General features: G+C 43.1%; 1 protein-coding gene across 1 annotated transcript in view; it reads right to left on the bottom strand.

Moving 5' to 3' along the window:
• Positions 1 to 13,913, bottom strand: part of Dse (dermatan sulfate epimerase) — a 51,246-nt gene extending 37,333 nt beyond the window's left edge. The window contains exon 1 of the mRNA XM_055616208.1: positions 13,787 to 13,913. The gene's annotated coding sequence lies outside the window, so the exon portion shown is untranslated. The remainder of the gene's footprint in view (positions 1 to 13,786) is intronic.
• Between the last annotated feature and the right edge of the window lie 2,965 nt (positions 13,914 to 16,878).

Raw genomic sequence — 16,878 nt, 5'->3', positions numbered from 1 at the left:
CTTTTAATTGGCTAATATATTTAAAGCACTAAAAGAATGCATAGGAGCTGGGCTTGGTGGCTCACACTTCTAATCCTGGTACTAGGGAAAGAGAGGCAGGAGGATCTCTGTGGGTTCAAGAACAGCCTAGTCTAGTTCCAGGACAGCCAGGGCTACACAGAGAAACCCTGTCTCAAAACAAAACAGATAAACAACAAAGGATGTGCAGGATTCATAAAGTGCTCAGTGAATGCTAGCAGCCATTATCTTCTCTAGGAGAATATCAAAGTCAGCCAAACTGCAGGAAGTGCACTATGACCGCATGAGGAAGCAAGCACTTGCAAAACTTTACTCCCAAAATAGGTACAGTCCACTGTTTATCAAAAATGTCCAGTTTCTTCAAGGACCTAACTAAATATTTTAACGGATATAAAACATTTGAATCCAAAGAGTTCTTCCTGTTCAAGTGCACATTGACAACTTTGGGACAACATATTCTAATAACTAAATACATCCAAGGGAAAAGGAGGTCTTCAAATCTAATGCTACTTCACCAATCACAGCTTATAGAAAAAGAAAAAAAAAAAAGTGCCAAAATGTATGTGCCTACATTTACCCTAAATGGGAAAACAGCAGTTATAGTCACAAATAGAGTCAGGAGGATCTCTGTGAGCTTGAGGCTAGCCAGGGCTAGAGAGGGAGAGAGACCCTGACCCAAAGAGAAAGAGAAAAGGGAGAGAGAAAGAGAGAGAGAGTTTGGCTTTTTTTTAGAGCTGTTTATTTAATGAAAAAATATTTTCTACTGTCTGTCAATGAAAACATACATTAACTAAAACTAAATCCACCTTCCATTCAAAACAAATTCACTTATCACTCTTTCTCACTCTGGTTATTTGAAATTGCCCTCAATTCATTCCTTGCTTGGATCTTCTACACCCCGTTTTACATTCAACCTTGTTCTTCTTTGTCAAAAAAAAAAAGAAAAGATCCCTGATGTCAACTCTGTCCCAGGACTAATCATCAACTTCCAGATGGCGCCCCCATCTTCTGGCCTCTTCCCTGAATCCAGCCGCCACACATACTTGCAGGTCAGTTTTCCCTTCTTCTAGAGTTTCCAATACTCTATGGATGAGTCATAACCTCCATCTATGACAGATTTTTATGGGAAATGTTGTGAAACACATCTAACCTCTCTTATGTAAGTTCTGGTTCACTCACGACTTTTGCTGCACATGTCTTGAAATGCTGTAAAATTGGGATATGCATGTCTGAATCTCTTTCGAGATCTGCCAATTATCAGCCAACAACTAAAAAAATAGCCTATCAGACTATTCAGGAAAGGGCTAAATCCCCAGGCCCTAACTGTTCAAACCTCACAGATGGAAGACAGACTTTAGGCCTGACCTGTGAGAAGCCCACGGGAGGCAGCTCTCTGATCCTGGATTATTCTCCCTAATAAGGTTTAGTTTTGGTTTTTTTGTTTGTTTGTTTTTATTTTAGTGTTTGAAAGATATTAGTTTGATCAGATATCTGTGCTGCAAGGGTGGGTGGGGTGAGGGATGGAGTCTGAGGAGCTGGCAACAGCATACAGGTGTTGCATGCACAGATGATTAGACTCCAGTAGGAAGACCCCCTCTTCTCCAGCCAGCAACCCTGCATGCTGTCCCAGGGAATACCTGGGAGTTTGTCCCTGGCTTTTCTGTGAATTTGGCTCTGTATGCCTTTTCCCTCTGCTCAATTACGTCTACCTACTGGTTATGGTAAACAAAACTATAATTATCATAATCTCACTGTCCATTTAATGAGCCACTGAGTTGAACGGTGCTATAGGGACCTCCAAATTCACATCTTTTTTTCTCCCTTTGGTAGAATTATTTGCACTAAAGTTACCAGCATTTTGCTCCAATACTTTGACATTAGAAGGTCTTTAAGGCTTACTTATTGTTATTTCTGTACTGGGGGGAGCAGCACACACCACGAGGTGAATGTGGAGATCAGCAGATGACCTGAGGGAGTCAGATCTCCCCTTCCAGCATGTGGGTCCCTGGTTCACCTTTATCCTCTAAGCCATCTCAAGCACGCCTCCATTTTTGTCAGTAGTCAATAATAAATTTGCCTCCTTTGCCGTCTTTTTATAGTCTTAGATATTTTTTACATGAACTTAAGTTTCATTTTCAGTTTTGTCTTCCAGATTATAGTTCTCTGAATCTCAAAATCCCTGGGTTTTTGCAAAATACCCAATTGTGAATCATAATCAAACTCCGAATACCATGTATTCATGTAATTAACCCAAAGACAGCACTATCTTCTCAGACATCCCTCATTGCTACTCCAACCAATTCTGCTGGGAATTTGGGTCAAATGCCCTTTAGTTCAGTTCAGACCTTCCTTTTTTGTTGTTGTTGTTTTGTTTTTGTTCTGAAACAGGATTTCTCTATGTAGTCTTGGCTGTCCTGGACTCACTTTGTAGACCACGCTGGCCTCGAACTCACAGAGATCTGCCTGCTTCTGCCTCCCTGAGTGCTGTGATTACAGGCATGCATCACTGTGCCTGGTTCATACCTTCCTTTTTATAAGTATACTGGCGGCAAAATCTGTTGGCTCTTTCATCAAGTTCACCTACTTTCACCATTGCTGTAATAGCCCGGCCCACCCAGTGGTTCACCTGCAAGAGCTTTAAAACCAGTCATTCATGGTTAATTCTTCCCTCTCACAATTGTTCTCAACATAGTTCATCAGCATAGTGATTCCGATGAGATTAAGCACTGCACTATTTGAAGCCCTCCCAGGGCACCTTCACATGTTATTAAATTGTCGTGGGGTGGGTGGAGGAGGTCCATTAGAGTCAGCAAGGAGGCAAGCATGGCTGAAACTGGGGGATAAAGTGCTTAGCATTTAGGAAACATTTAGCAACAATTTACTGAACGGATAAATTTTAATTGGTGTGTCAAGATGTAAGCCTTTAAACACTCAGAGATAACTATATAACTCTACAGTTACTTAATGAGAGCTCTAAAGAAAGAAGCAATAAAAATCTCTATCAAAACAAACCACTTGTACCCCAATGCTGGAGTCGCCAGGGTTACTGGGGGCGATCACCAGACTTCACTAGAGTTGCAGTCATACAGTGGCTTCCCAATCGTCCCACTGAGTCCACCCCAGGCTGCATTGTGGCTGGCTTTACCCTTCGGCCTCTCCACACCATCAACAATGGGCATGGTGTGCCCATGGGCACAGTTCCCTTCCGTAATGTCTCTTGTTTTCCCACATCCTACAGAGGGTTTTCATGAGTCTCCTCCAGTCTTTTTAAAAACCACTAAAACACCTTACCCATTACATAGGTTTAAATACAGTCCAATGCCTTTTAAAGGGCTCTCTGTTGAATGATTTTGGCATAATCATTTTTATTTACATTATTCTACTTCGAAATTTAAAGTCAGTCTTTTTAACCCTATTTTCAGTGATAATTACCATTATTTAATTGTTTGGTATAGAAGCATTATTAGTGTTACTATTCTTAAGGTTTAAATTCAGAAAGGGCTAGCTTTTTCAAGTACAGAATTCTTCCTCTGTACCATTTCTTCTGCCTTGTCATTAGATTGTGCTATGTTATTATCAGTTTTGAGGCAACAAAGGAATGTAGAAGGGATAAATGAATGACCCAGATGTACAGGACAAAAACATGCTCTATATTCCAACTCAGTTCCTTGTCTATAAGGCAGTGATTGGCATGCCCACACCACAGGGCTGAGATGTGTGATAATATGAACAAGGTTCCCAGTAGGTACTTACCAAAAAGTTATGACTCGAAGAAGGAAGTAGAAGGGGGATCAAAGGAAGAGGGCAGACAGGGAAGAGGAAGAGAATCAGTCCAACTCAGAGCTGAAAACAGCCAAGTGTTAAAAAAAAAAAAATATATATATATGTATATAGATATGCATACATATCTATCTACAGAGAGATATATAGATATAGATGGGTGTATACAAGGTTAGGAATGTTGGCCTTGGTGTCTGTAACCTCATCTTAATAAGCCAGCGCTCCTTTTCAATGTCATTAGCTTTCTATTCTGACAATGTTTATTCCTTTTAGTCTTAATCTCTTCTGTAAACTCATCTACCCAAACTTTCATGCTACCCTTTTGATCCTATCTCTACTCATAGTAGCTTTCCCCAGCTACTTCTTTTGATCAAACCTGAAGAAATTCTCTCTGACTGTGTTGCAGAAGACTTCCCTTTTCAAACTCTTCTCATACCTTGTCTCAAATGTATAGAGGGTAGTTAACGGCCTCAGTTAAATGGAGAGAGGGAAATGGGGCAAAGGACCATTTGCATCCTTTCAAATGGACAGTTCTATGCAGAAACTACTCTTTCCCTGACACCTATTCCATCCTGCTCCTGCATCAAAGACAAATGTCACCTTCTTCCAATCCATAAGCAAGCTGGAACTGGCCACTTCAATTATAGAACTTTGGTTCTCTAAGTGACTCTGGGAGTGTCTCCACTTCCAATGTTTAAAATTGCCATTTGCCTACATGTTCTTTTTAATCTTCACAAGTAACTTTATTGTTTGAGAGATAGTTCCAGCTTCCTCAGTGGCTTAAAGAACCTCAATCCTTAACCATAAGCTAAGAGGCAGCAACTTCTCTTACTGAACAGCTGCAAACTGACCTGCTCATTCATCTCCTACGTACTCCTTAGTAAACCCACTGACACTTCCTATTTTGCCCCTTTCCAGAAGCATCCAGCTCTCCCTTTGTCACCTATAAAAAGGACAGTAATGTGTTAGGGTCTCCAGTGCAGATGCAATGTCTATGAATTTATCTTACTGTCTATGCTGGCTAGTTCTATGCCACGCACTAGAGTGAGTCATTTTTAGAAAGGGAGCCGCAATTAAGAAAATGTTCCAGCATGTTGACCTGTATGTAGTCCATTCTCTTGACCGATAATGCATGAGGGAGGGCCCAGTTCGCTGTGGGCAACGGTGCCCCTGAGCTGGCGCTCCTGTGTGCTATAAGGAAGCAGGCTGGGGGAACAAGCCTGCAAGCAGCACTCTTCCATGGCCTCTGCATAGCTTGTCTCCAGATTCTTGCCTTGAGTTCCTGCCCTGACTACCCTGGATGACTAACTGCAAGCTGCAAGAGGAAATAAACCTTTCTCTCCCCTGGGCTGCTTTTGGTCATGATGTTTCATCACAGTACGAGAAACCACAACTAAGACTCTATAAGGATAGCCTCAAACAGAAAGAAGTCACAGAGCATGCCACACTAAAAAGAAGAAAGGCACAAGAGCCTTTCAGGAAATGGGGAGCACATCTATACCCCCAAGGCTCTCTGTGGCATGGCTATCTATGGCTATGTGGAGAACGGTGCAGGTCCAGGCAAGCAGGAGACAGACACTGATACTCTGCAGGTGTGGGGAAGCAAGGACACCCTGAGGAAGTGATATCTGGACAGGGCCTTACAAGGGGGTAGGCAAGAATGCACACAGATTTAAAGGTCTCTAGTAAACATTCGTAACTAATTATGTGCATATTGAGTACTTTTACATCTGTAATTATCTCTCTTCCTCACACTGTCCTCCATGGATCCCAAAGGAATGTGAAATGTAAGGCAGATTTCACCTACTCAGACACAAGGGATTTAGGGGCATAGTCATCTGTCTCTCCTACAGTGCCAAGCACAGGTCTTTTAAAGTATGTGTGGCAGGGTTAAGAAAATGGCTCAAAGGTCTTCCTGCACAAGTTTGAGGACCTGAGTCTGTATCACATAAAAAGCCAGGAGGCTAGCATGCATTCCCAGTGCTCCTACAGCAAGTGAGAAATTGGAGACAGGAGAATCCCAGACAAGTGCAGTAAGTAGCAAACAGCAAAGAAGAGATATGGATGGCCTTAAACAAAGTGTACGGGAAAGATCCATATTTGAAGTTGTACTCCACACTATGGAGCATACATGTACACACAAACACATATCACACACCCACCCCCACACACATACCATATATACAGGAAACAATAAAAAGCATATGGAGGCAAAGAGAGAATGACATACAAGGAGACAGAGTTGTAACTCAGTCATTTCATTTCCTGTCCCTCCTTTCCATGACCCTTTGCTCCTTAGCCTATCTGCTAGCAATGCTCTCCTATCCCCTCCCTCCCTTTATTGCATAAAACCGTCCCAGGCCTAATTCTTTATCCTTCCACAGCTGCTATCCCTCTGCCTTGTCATCTTCTCAAGTCTCCTCTTTCCTGTCGTCCTGGTGTTCAGTCCAGTGTTTAGTTGACCTCATTTAAGTTTAGCCATTATCTGCCAAGCAGATTTTACATTCCTCAAGGCCAAAATGCACATCGTATCTATTTTGCATGCCTGTTCTCTTCCTGCCACCCAGACATCCCCTCAAACACAAAGGTACCTGGCAAATACTTGCTTAAGGATTAAGACCTTCCTATCACACAGGCCTAATGTCCTTTCATCCCATTCTCCAAGTTCAAAAGTGCACTGGACGAAGTTAGACATCAAAGTGTTCTTTTCCAAATAACACAGACCCACCGCTTCTACATCTTGCAGTAACTGAACCAACAGTGAGTGGCTTCACCAATTAGAGAGAAAAAAAAATGTAGGCGCACAAAGAAGGTTCTACTTTATAGCCTCCTTTCAGCGCAGCTGGCTCAGCTGAACTCCAAGCACAGAGCTTATCACTCCAGAGCAATTCAGTAACGTAAACACTCACTGCCATACACACTTTCCCCAACAAAGAAATACTGGAAGAGGTCCAATGATCTCAAACCTCAAAGATGAAATTTAACATGTTAAAGTGAAATTGTACTTTCATATATCCCACTCAGCTACTCCTCACCAAAATCTATGCAATAATTCTATGCAAATCATATCAAAACCACAAACTTCCATGATGACAAACCTTAGGATCTAAACATAACACGTGGATCAGAACGTGGCCCCGATAATAATAATTTCCTTGGGTAGGAGAGGCAGATCTTGAAATTTCAAATGAGTGTACAACAAAGAATAACTGACCTGTTAAATAAAATCAACAGGTCAGTCCGTAGTGGTTCTGGATTCTCCTGGGAATAGGCTTTAAGTTCTGGAAGATATAAGGTAAACAGAGAAAAACAGAATAAAACTAGAGAGAGCAAAAGAAGGCCCTCTCAACTAAGGTCACTGGAGGTCTTAGTGATTCCAAGAACCAAGTCTCCTTGAAAATGGAAACTGTGGAAAACACAGGCTCTAACACTAGTTGGAAGTACTTAGGGCAGCTGTACAAGGCACTGACATGCTTTAGCCCAGGGCTCCCCCAAAACTGGGCTCATCTCAGCTGACTGCATGTTTTCCACTTTTTATAGGAAAAAAATTGCACAAAAATCGATGATTTCCATATAGTTACATCCTAACTAAAATACCACTCAAAAGCTACAGAATCAATATTTTTGAAATTATCTTTTTAAACAACATGAAACAAAGTTCTAAAAACTAGTATTATTGAGGTTATGTTTGTTTGTAACCATAAACACTGCTATAAGAACCTTTCTGTGGAGGACAGAGAAATGGCTCAGGGATTAAGAGCACTGGCTGCTCTTCCAGAGGCCCTGGGTTCAATTCCCAGAACCACATAGCAGTTCTGTAACTACAACCTGTAACTACAGTTCTGAGGGATCTGACCCACTCTTCTGGCCTTAAAAGAGCTTTTCTATGTGAAATTTCCAGAGACTCTTTCTGACACGGACAGCCTCCCTATTTTTACTTCCTGCTCTATGCCAATATGTGTCTAACACAGAAATAAACATGGCATGGTGGCATGAACTTAGAATCCTAGCACTTGGGAGCAGGGGCAAGAGGATCAGAAGTTCAGAGTTATTCTCTGTTACAGGCCAGCTTGGGCTACAGTGAGATCCTTTTTATTAAAGCACAACAACCATCAAAGACAAAACCAAACAAAACTCCCACATAGAAATGGAACAGAGAAAAGTATAAGCCATAAATGAAAGTTCAACGGAACACTGGAGCTTGGTGTTAAGACTTTTAAAAACAACTGGAAAAAACAAAACAAAAACAACAACAACAACAACAACAAAAAAAAAACAGGAATGCAAAACCTGTGATAAGAAAGCTGGAGTATAACATGATAATGATGGATAAATTAGACAATGGGACTGTGGCAGTAATTATGCAATATGTCTACCAAGTCAATGTTTGTTATTAAAATGCTACTTTAAGTTCTTTTAAATATGAAAAAAAAGGCCTCATTGAGACAGAAAATAAAACATAAGAGTTCTGTAGTGTCTGCCTGAAAGAAGGCTATAGAAACCTTCTATAATCTGGATTAAGTTAACTAACCGATTACTGCTAAACTATAGTCAAAATGCTAAAAAAAAAAAAACAAAAACAAAAAACCTGCAGCAGCAACATTCATTTAAAATATTAAAACTGACCTTTTACATTCATTTAAAAAAATCATTTTTATTTTCTATAATTTTCAAGTTCAGATGAGCAGAAGTTACAGCCCCAGATGACCACGCTTCACACATCTTTTCAGGATGTAAACATTTCCAGAGAACTCAAAGGCCTCAAGAAATCATCCTAAAAGATAAACACATCAGGAAAGCCTTGCTACAGTCAGTTAGCAGAAACCCCTCTAGATAGCCTCATGTCTGTTTCCTTTTCTCTTTCCTACGGGAAGATGAAAAATAGCTGTTCAGTTTCCCCTTTCAAACTACTTTTTCCTTCCTTCATGGGCCATCCCATCCCTTAAGAGAAGTAGAAGGATAGCAGGTGATTCCCAAGGCCAGTTGGCAACAGCCTGATTGTTCCTAGGGCTGGAGAAAGGACCCCACTTTACACCTCCTGGAATGATGTCACGAAACTGCTAAAAGAAAGGTTCTTCCAAGAATTTGTGGAATGCTAGAAATCTACCGCTGGACAGATATATTCAAACAATAAGTCCACCAGAACTTCAGGAACAGCTTATGGTCAGCACTGTGCCAAGAACCAGCACCTCCACTGGCCCCTGCTTTCACTCCGGTTCTATGTGTTGGGGTGAACCTTGGCACAGATTATTTTTGTCATATATCAGTGATGTATGTCCTTGGGTTTCTTGTCACTGGCAACCTCTGGATATAAGTAGCTTTAGAAATGCAGAATCCCTTTCAGAACCCCAGTCTAGAAGAGAACTCTGTAAACAATTTCTGCTCAGTTATTCTGCAAGCAAGAAATCTACAGCACTAACATAGGAGTTGTCAGCAAACGTCTTCTAGCAGTCACCTGTCGGCGACAGGGAAGCCAGTACCATCACCTGCTACTTCATCAAGAAAACACTGCAGACAAATGGTGAACATACCTCCTTCGAAACTCTTAGGATTTATAAAGTGCTGGTTCCATTTTCTTACAGACTATCTTCTTCTATGTGTGCTACATGTCTATTACATGTCTACTACTTAGTAGCTTCTGCATGAAATACCTATTGTTGAACATGGGGAAAATGTAAGCAGCTGATGTGGTTAACTAATACGACTTTCTAACCCTATGGCAAGGGTGTATAACATGAATATCTCAAGCAGAAAGATGCAAATGAGAGTTGTTTAAATTGACTGGGGCCTATTTAGTTTTTTTTTTGTTTTTTTTTTTTTTTATGTCTTTTATCTTTGTGTTTAGTTTTGACTTTTGAGGGGGGTGGAGGGTCTTGCTATATAGCCCTGACAGACTTACTATATTCCCAGGCCTGGAGCTCAAGATAATACTCCTCATCTCCATCACCACCATGCCACATGCTTTCAATATTTGCTAAAAAAAAAAGTGTGAATGCTAGTTAAGTAAAATGCTGGTTATTTTAATATGATCAGCTAGTGTATCCCACAATAATTGAAGAGATAAGTCACTATTAATTCTACAAATGAGCCTCAAAAAGTTTTGTTTGGGTATGCACACATATATATTCAGTGACAAACTCTTTCTGACCCTGACTAGGACAAAGCTGATAGATGCCAAAAGCCCACAGCTGATATGTCATATGTGTAATTAAAGTTAATGAGGGGGCTGGGGAGAGAGATCAGTCAGTAAAGTGTCCTCACAAGCATAGGGACCTGAGTTCAGATTTCTGAGCACCCATGTAAACAGGGAGGAACATAATTATTTGTCACATTTTTATAACAAGATTTTCACTCACCTAATAATAACTCATCTAACAAGTATTCTCAAATATAAAACTCCGAAGCAAACCATGATTATCAGAAGGGTGGACATATTTCACGTTCTGCTCTTTTGATAGCAACAGTTTGACATTTCTACCGAGATCATGTTTCTAGATTATTCTAAAAGAACTAAAACACACAAAAGGAAACCCTGGGTTAATCTTAACACACATTAAAATTCAGTGTTATTCTTGAGTTAAGAACTGAACAAACGACTCCACTCAAGAAATAAACTGATAGCCTCAGCATCTTTTCTTCTCTTTCCAAACTAAAATCATCCCCTTTCTTCTCTGACCCTAAAAGGCTCTGAGACTCTGTCTCCTCCTCTGGCAGGTTTATACTTCTGTGGGCATCTGAAAAAGAATCTGGCGTCCAACCCTCAACAGGCCACAGCCTGCCTGCAAACCCATAGGGCAGTTAGCCACACTATTGATATGGCATCAAGTGCTAGAGAACAGAGCAAGCAGCCTGGGGCTCTGCAGCCATTAGAGGAGGCCTTGCAGTGAGGTCCTTACCAAGCAGAGATGGGGGAAGGTGGGATGGAAGATTGGGTGGTGGGGAGGAGTGAGGACAAAAGGGGATCTGTAAACAGTTGCAGAAACTGATATGTGCATGAGCATTCAGGGAGCTGACGTTTCATGGGCAGTAACTACAAAAATATAATAAAGGAAAATGCAATGTGAGCTTTTAATAATTTGGGGTTACAGAGGACAAAATAGCATTATGTGTGCAATTTATGTTTGCCTCATTCAATTTCAGTTATGTACAGGTTACCTATAAAATGAAAGATCGAGTCGCTTGCCTTCAGCATATCCACTCTACTAAAATGAAGACAAGGCATGCACACTATCTCACTCTCCAGCTCCACTAGGCTAATATGTGAATTAGGATGTGTGTGTGTGTGTGTGTGTGTGTGTATAGCAAATGAAAGAGTACTAGTCCATTTGAAAACATCAAGTATGCAGGTAGCTGCCTGTTCTATCAGGAACATTGCCTGTCCTTTAACTGACTAAATGCTTATGAATCTGTAGGTGACAGTTTAGTACAAGTAATGCCCCAACTACCCAGTACTTTCTGGTTTTCTATTTTTAAAATAGTTCACCATCAGCTAATCAAATCATCCCTCTACATAATACTGAGCTTCGAAAACACCAAAGTGTAGCCTGTGTGCTACACTTATTTATCATATATAGAACTGTCTTCTTTGAAAAACAAGTCTGATTTTTAAAAGATAATTTCCACTTAGAATGGGACAGTAGGGAAGGCCTTGGTAAACATCCACTTCCAATTCTTGCTCCCAGCAAACAGCTACATTCAGTGTCTCAGGAGTCTGGGATTCTACTCCCTACTTCCCGCTCTGACACTAATTCATCATATGGATTTTATAGGAAAATAATTTCCCTTGTGACTACCCTGGGTTTAGACACCGGCTTCATTCCCATGTCCACCCTGACTGCAGGTATACAGATTTGGGTTGTGCACTGTGAAACATCTGCTAGTAGTTTAGTGACCTCCAGAGAGTTTGAGCCTACAAATCACAATAGGAAGAGATAATGTAATTCCAATATGAGAAAATCTAAGGCACTAAATATAGCAATAAGAACAGTTCTGCCCTGTGTCAGATATTTTTTTTTTTTTCCCAATACAGTCGTTGGTCGCAGAAACTCCTCAGGTGCCTTTCCCTCCTTCAAAAGGGCAACCCAGCAACTCTCAAGAACAGAATGAAGCACCCACTGATGAAGTTCCCACCATCATAGGCTTATTTGCAAACTACTGCCAAACACTAAATAGACGAATACTCAAGTAGTATTTACTAAGAGGCAAGCCCAGCTGACCTCTTACCATGCGTTTTCCTTCCATCAGGCTCCAACCTCAGAGGAAGAAAAATGTGAAACCATGTTCTGCCGGCAGGACCAGGACCAGAACCTAAAAGCCCCACATGCAGAGGCCTAGATTGTATCCTGCTACAAATTTCCCTCCTTGTCAAGATACAGAAACAAAAAAAGGTGTTTTCCGCTGATTATTGAAACTGGTATCATTTCCTAGTCAATGAGCAAAACGACTCTTCTGACTCTCAAGTTCTCCATGTTGCTGAGTCACGTATTTTTTTCCTTTCTATAGCCAAAGACACTCCAGGAAAATTGGGGCTGTCTCTCATGTACCGCTGCCCTCCCCCTACTATGAACAGTCACTAGTGCCCATAAGGAGAAGCTGCTAAGGTTACTCACATATTAAATCCAACTTTTTCTCCTTCTTCTAAAATAGACTTTACTACACTTAAACAGAGAGGGGGAGGGGCAGAGGGAGACTATGTCTGCACAGAGACCTTAAAGGAAAATAGTAATGCATGCGGAAATACCCACGCGATCCTCTTTTACTCCTCCCCCCCTACCCCGTGCACGTTCCACTTTGTAGTTCTCTCTAGTAGTACAGTGTGAAATCGTCTACAAAATAGCTAACCCAAAATTTTCATCTCCTAAGGGGTGGAGAGAGGGCTTGCTGGTCAAGAACTGCATTTGTGGTTCGGCTCTTGTGGTACTGCTCTTGAATGGGACCTGAATTCAGTTCCCAGCACCCACGCACATCAGGACGCTCACAACAGCCCATTTCAGCAGGTCTGACGTCCTCTTCTGACCTCTACAGGTACCTGTACTCACGTGCACATAGTCTCAGGCACATAATTTAAATTAATATTTTTCAAACCGAAGAAAACATAATTATTATTAAAAGTGAAACTTTTTTTGTAATGTGAAAGATAACGAAGATATTTCTACAAGAGAGGCTCTTTCGTCCTTGACTGAGCAGTAATAAACACCCAATGTCTTCATGAATCTACCAGAAAGTCTCTAGAAACCAACGTGTCAATTCCTGACCTAAAGAATTCCAGGTGAATGAGACTGGCCTCTCGCGTTGGAAGCAAGGGGTTAGGTTTCAATATGAATGCCAGCTGGCCTAAGCGGAGGCTGTAGCCTCCAAGGAGAGATGAGAAAGTTCTCAGTTCACAAAGTTAGCTCAGATCCAGCCGCGACAGATTCTGAGCCCATGTGGCATCGCTTACAGCGCTCCTCAGTCCCAGCCCAAATCAAGCCCCCACCCACCCCTCCGGCCCCCGATCGGCCGGCCCAGGCGGCCTAGGACTGAGGTTACCCAGTCACCCCGCAGTGTGGGAGTGCAGGAGCGCTGGAATCCAGCGGTTGGGGTCGGCTCAGGACCGGCTTTTTGGGCTTCAGCGGTGCCGAAGGCGCACAGGCAGAACCAGCAAGGGCGCACACAAGACCACCACCATCCCTATATAACTGATGTGCCGAAGGAAGGGGACATGAGGCTGCGCCACCCAAACCTCGGGGACACGGGAGCCCGTCTAGTCCCCGCCATTCGCTCCTGACTTCCGTGCTGCTGTCGCGCGGGGCTCTGTGTTGGACACCCGGGCGGGAGACCACGGAGCCAGCCGAGCCGACCAGGGGTGCCCATAGGGAACCGACGTGCAGTCGGGGACGTGGCTCTAGCTGCCTGGCCAGGACCCGTCCCTTGGAGACCTATAGAGCCGAGGGAGGGAAGCTTCTCCGCGCGTGGCCCAGAGCAGCGCCCAACCCCGCCCGGCGCTCACCGCTCCGTCCTCCCTGGGTGTCCTCTCTTAGCGTCCCCGCCGGGCTCCGGGGCTCGGGACCCCTGGAGTCCGGCCCTCAGCGTGAGCGCTGAGCCATCCGAGCCCAGGGCGCCGCGCCCGGGATGCGCCGCTGCAGCCTCAGGCGGGCGGCCGTGAGGACGGGGCGGAGACCGTCGGCGGAGGGCGGGCCGCGGCAGGGCTCGGCCTGGGGCGGAGGAAGCCGCAACGTCAGCAGAGCGGGGGAGGCGAGGGTGAGGAGGGGGAGAACGGGACCCCTGCCCGGCCCAATCCCGACCTCCGCCTGCGCTCCCCTCGGCTCCCTACGGGGCGCCCCGTTCCCGCCGCGTTGGCCGGGACCCTACGCACCCTGCCCAGCCCGGCCGCTTTGGCTCCCACAGCTCTGGTTTCTCGCCACGAGTGAGCTTCAGGTTCCACTTTAGAATCACACCCAAAGGAAAGATAACTTCTGGAGGCCCGGGGGGAGGTAAATCACTGGAAGAGGAAAGCTGAGAATTTAAAGAATCCCACCTCGGACGCTAGGGCCCTATCCCCTCTCCAGGCTCCAAAATAGTTACACTCCCGTCGCCTCCCTCCTCCCTCACCCCCTCTTTTCCTGAATTCAATTTTACTCTCAAAGAGATGGTAGAAAAATCACCTAATCCGAAGCAGTTGTCGCCTAGAGTGGAGCAACAAAATACAGGAAATCCTATCGCACCGAACCCTGTAAACTGAACTGATTTTAATCAGCAAAGATAAAGGGTTGGGAGCAGATCATTTGCAGCTCACGAGGGAAACTTTATCTTATCTCTTGTGTGTGTGTGTGTGTGTGTGTGTGTGTGTGTGTGTGTGTGTGTGTGTGTGTGTGTGTGTGTGAGAGAGAGAGAGAGAGAAGAGAGCGCTCATGCACTCCCTTGTGTTTATTCTTTCAATGAAAAGCAGCCATCCAGTTCAACCTCAGCTATCTAACCACTCCAGAGCTTGATCTCCTTTCGCAGAGTTAAGGTAATTAACCTACTAGGTTCTATGAAATGGAAGGTGTGGGAGTTACTTACCCGCTCATCAGATAGGGCTGGTTTACTCAAGCCCTAGGCTCTCTCCACGTTTGAACCCTTAGAGAACCTGAAGACCCACTGGTGCTTCCGGGCAACCACACTGCTAGGAAATGTTACGGATTTTGCTATCAAGAGCGCTTCTTCACCACAGAATTAAAAGGAAAAGAAAATAAACCCTACCGTTAGGCTTTTAAAATGCTAACTCAGATAAATGACTGATCTGCATAAACTTCCTGATGGGGCCGGGGGGGGGGGGGGGGGGGGCAGAAGTCTTGAACGAGATTAGTACTAGTTATGAAGTAATATTCAAATCCTTACTCTGCCATTTACTAGGGGCCTTAGAAAGCTAAGCCGCCTTCAGAGCCTGTATCTCCTCTGTATAATCAAGTCATTGTAATACCTTCATGAAACAAAAGATGCAATAAAAATGGCAAATATTTATTGAAAGTTTGCTATATGCCCGGCAAGGTGCTAAGGTACTTGTTTTAGTAGAATGTGTGTCAGTACCAAGCTGTGGTATATGGTTCTGAGTTAATTTCCATTTCTCTTCTCAAATCAGAAAGTGGCTTTAGAGAAAATATCCCCTTTAAGTTACTGAACTGACAGTCTGGCTAGGTGGCACACACCTGTAATCCCAGCACCCAGGGAGGAAGAGGCAGGTGGATCACTGTGAGTTTGAGGCCAGCCTGGTCTAAAAATCTAGTCCAAGACAGCCAAGCCTACACAGAGAAACACTGTTTCGAAAAAAAAAGAAAAAAAATTACTGAACTTCCTGGTAAGTCAACTCGTAGTCGCTGATCCCCCCAGCTAATATCTTAGTATCATTGAACAGTTTTAATAACTTTTTTTCTTATGGAACCCCACACCTGCTTCATAAATCAGATGATGGATCATCACGGGCAAACAAGATTGAAAATTCTTCAAAGAAAATGGTACCTACTACCATGTGCTTGCAAACCCCGTTTACCTGTGATTGATGACATTACTCTGGAAATCTAGCTGTGGAAGACACTGATTTTCAAAGAACACCACGGCACCTCTCAATAGATTTACACTCCTGCTTTCTGGAGTCCATAGGCCACCCTTTTTATTTTTATTTTTTTAAGATTTAATTGCATTTTAGTTATGTGTACTTGTATGTCTCCCTGAGGGTATATGCATGTGAATGCAGATAAGGACAGAGGCCAGAAAAGGGCGCTAAATCACCTGGAGTTGGATGTAGAGCCGTTGTGAGATGCCCAACATGGATGCTAGGAGCTGAACTTGGGTCCTCTGTAAGAGTTCCATGCATTCTTATCCGTACTCTCCAGCCCCAACATATCTCTTCTTGCCTCTGCCGGAGAATGCTTTGGGTTGTCTGCGTACATACTCATCACTGTTATCTTTCTTTTGCCCAGTGTCCTTCTTAAAACCTGATCCTTTGAGCTGCATCCAAAGTTTCATTTAAAAGTCAGATTAGTAAATTGTGTACTGTCTTTGTTCTGAAATATGTCCTTGGAGCATTGACTTCTCTATTACAGTTCACTGAAGTTTGGTTTGTTTATTTGTTTGATTGGTTGGTTTTCATAGCTGATGCTACCACAGGCTGTCTTCAGCATACACGTGCTACAGTCTGTGTCCAACACTGTGTATTATTCTATTGGATTCTGTTAAATTTGGCCTATTTTCAGTTTGCTGCATTGTCAGTACTTCTAACATAATAGTTAATTCTGCTGTATCCTACATCATCAGGTAAGTTCTCAATCGTGTTCTCCTTCCAGCTGACACTGAATTTGAATGCTCTTGCTGAGTATTTTCATCAGTGAGGGATGTTTCTGAGTATTTTTATCACCATATTGCCTTCTCATATTTTCTTCTCTTGTCAAAAGAAACCAAGCATGGGACATTGTATCCTTAGTTGAGAGATTAGTAGAAAGTGACCCTGTCCTCTCCCATGCAGCCGCAAACAACAATATGTTGTTTCCCTGTCCGCTGTCTTTCCAGCTGGCATAGCAACAGGTAAAAAAAAAAAAAAAAAAAAAAAAAAAAAAAAAAAAAAAA

Source organism: Psammomys obesus, unplaced genomic scaffold (genome assembly GCF_907164565.1).
Source record: "Psammomys obesus unplaced genomic scaffold, mPsaObe1.curated_primary_1811, whole genome shotgun sequence".
NCBI classification, from domain to species: domain Eukaryota; kingdom Metazoa; phylum Chordata; class Mammalia; order Rodentia; family Muridae; genus Psammomys; species Psammomys obesus.
Note: the sequence above shows the minus strand (reverse complement) of the source record. Positions and strands in the feature narration are given on the sequence as shown.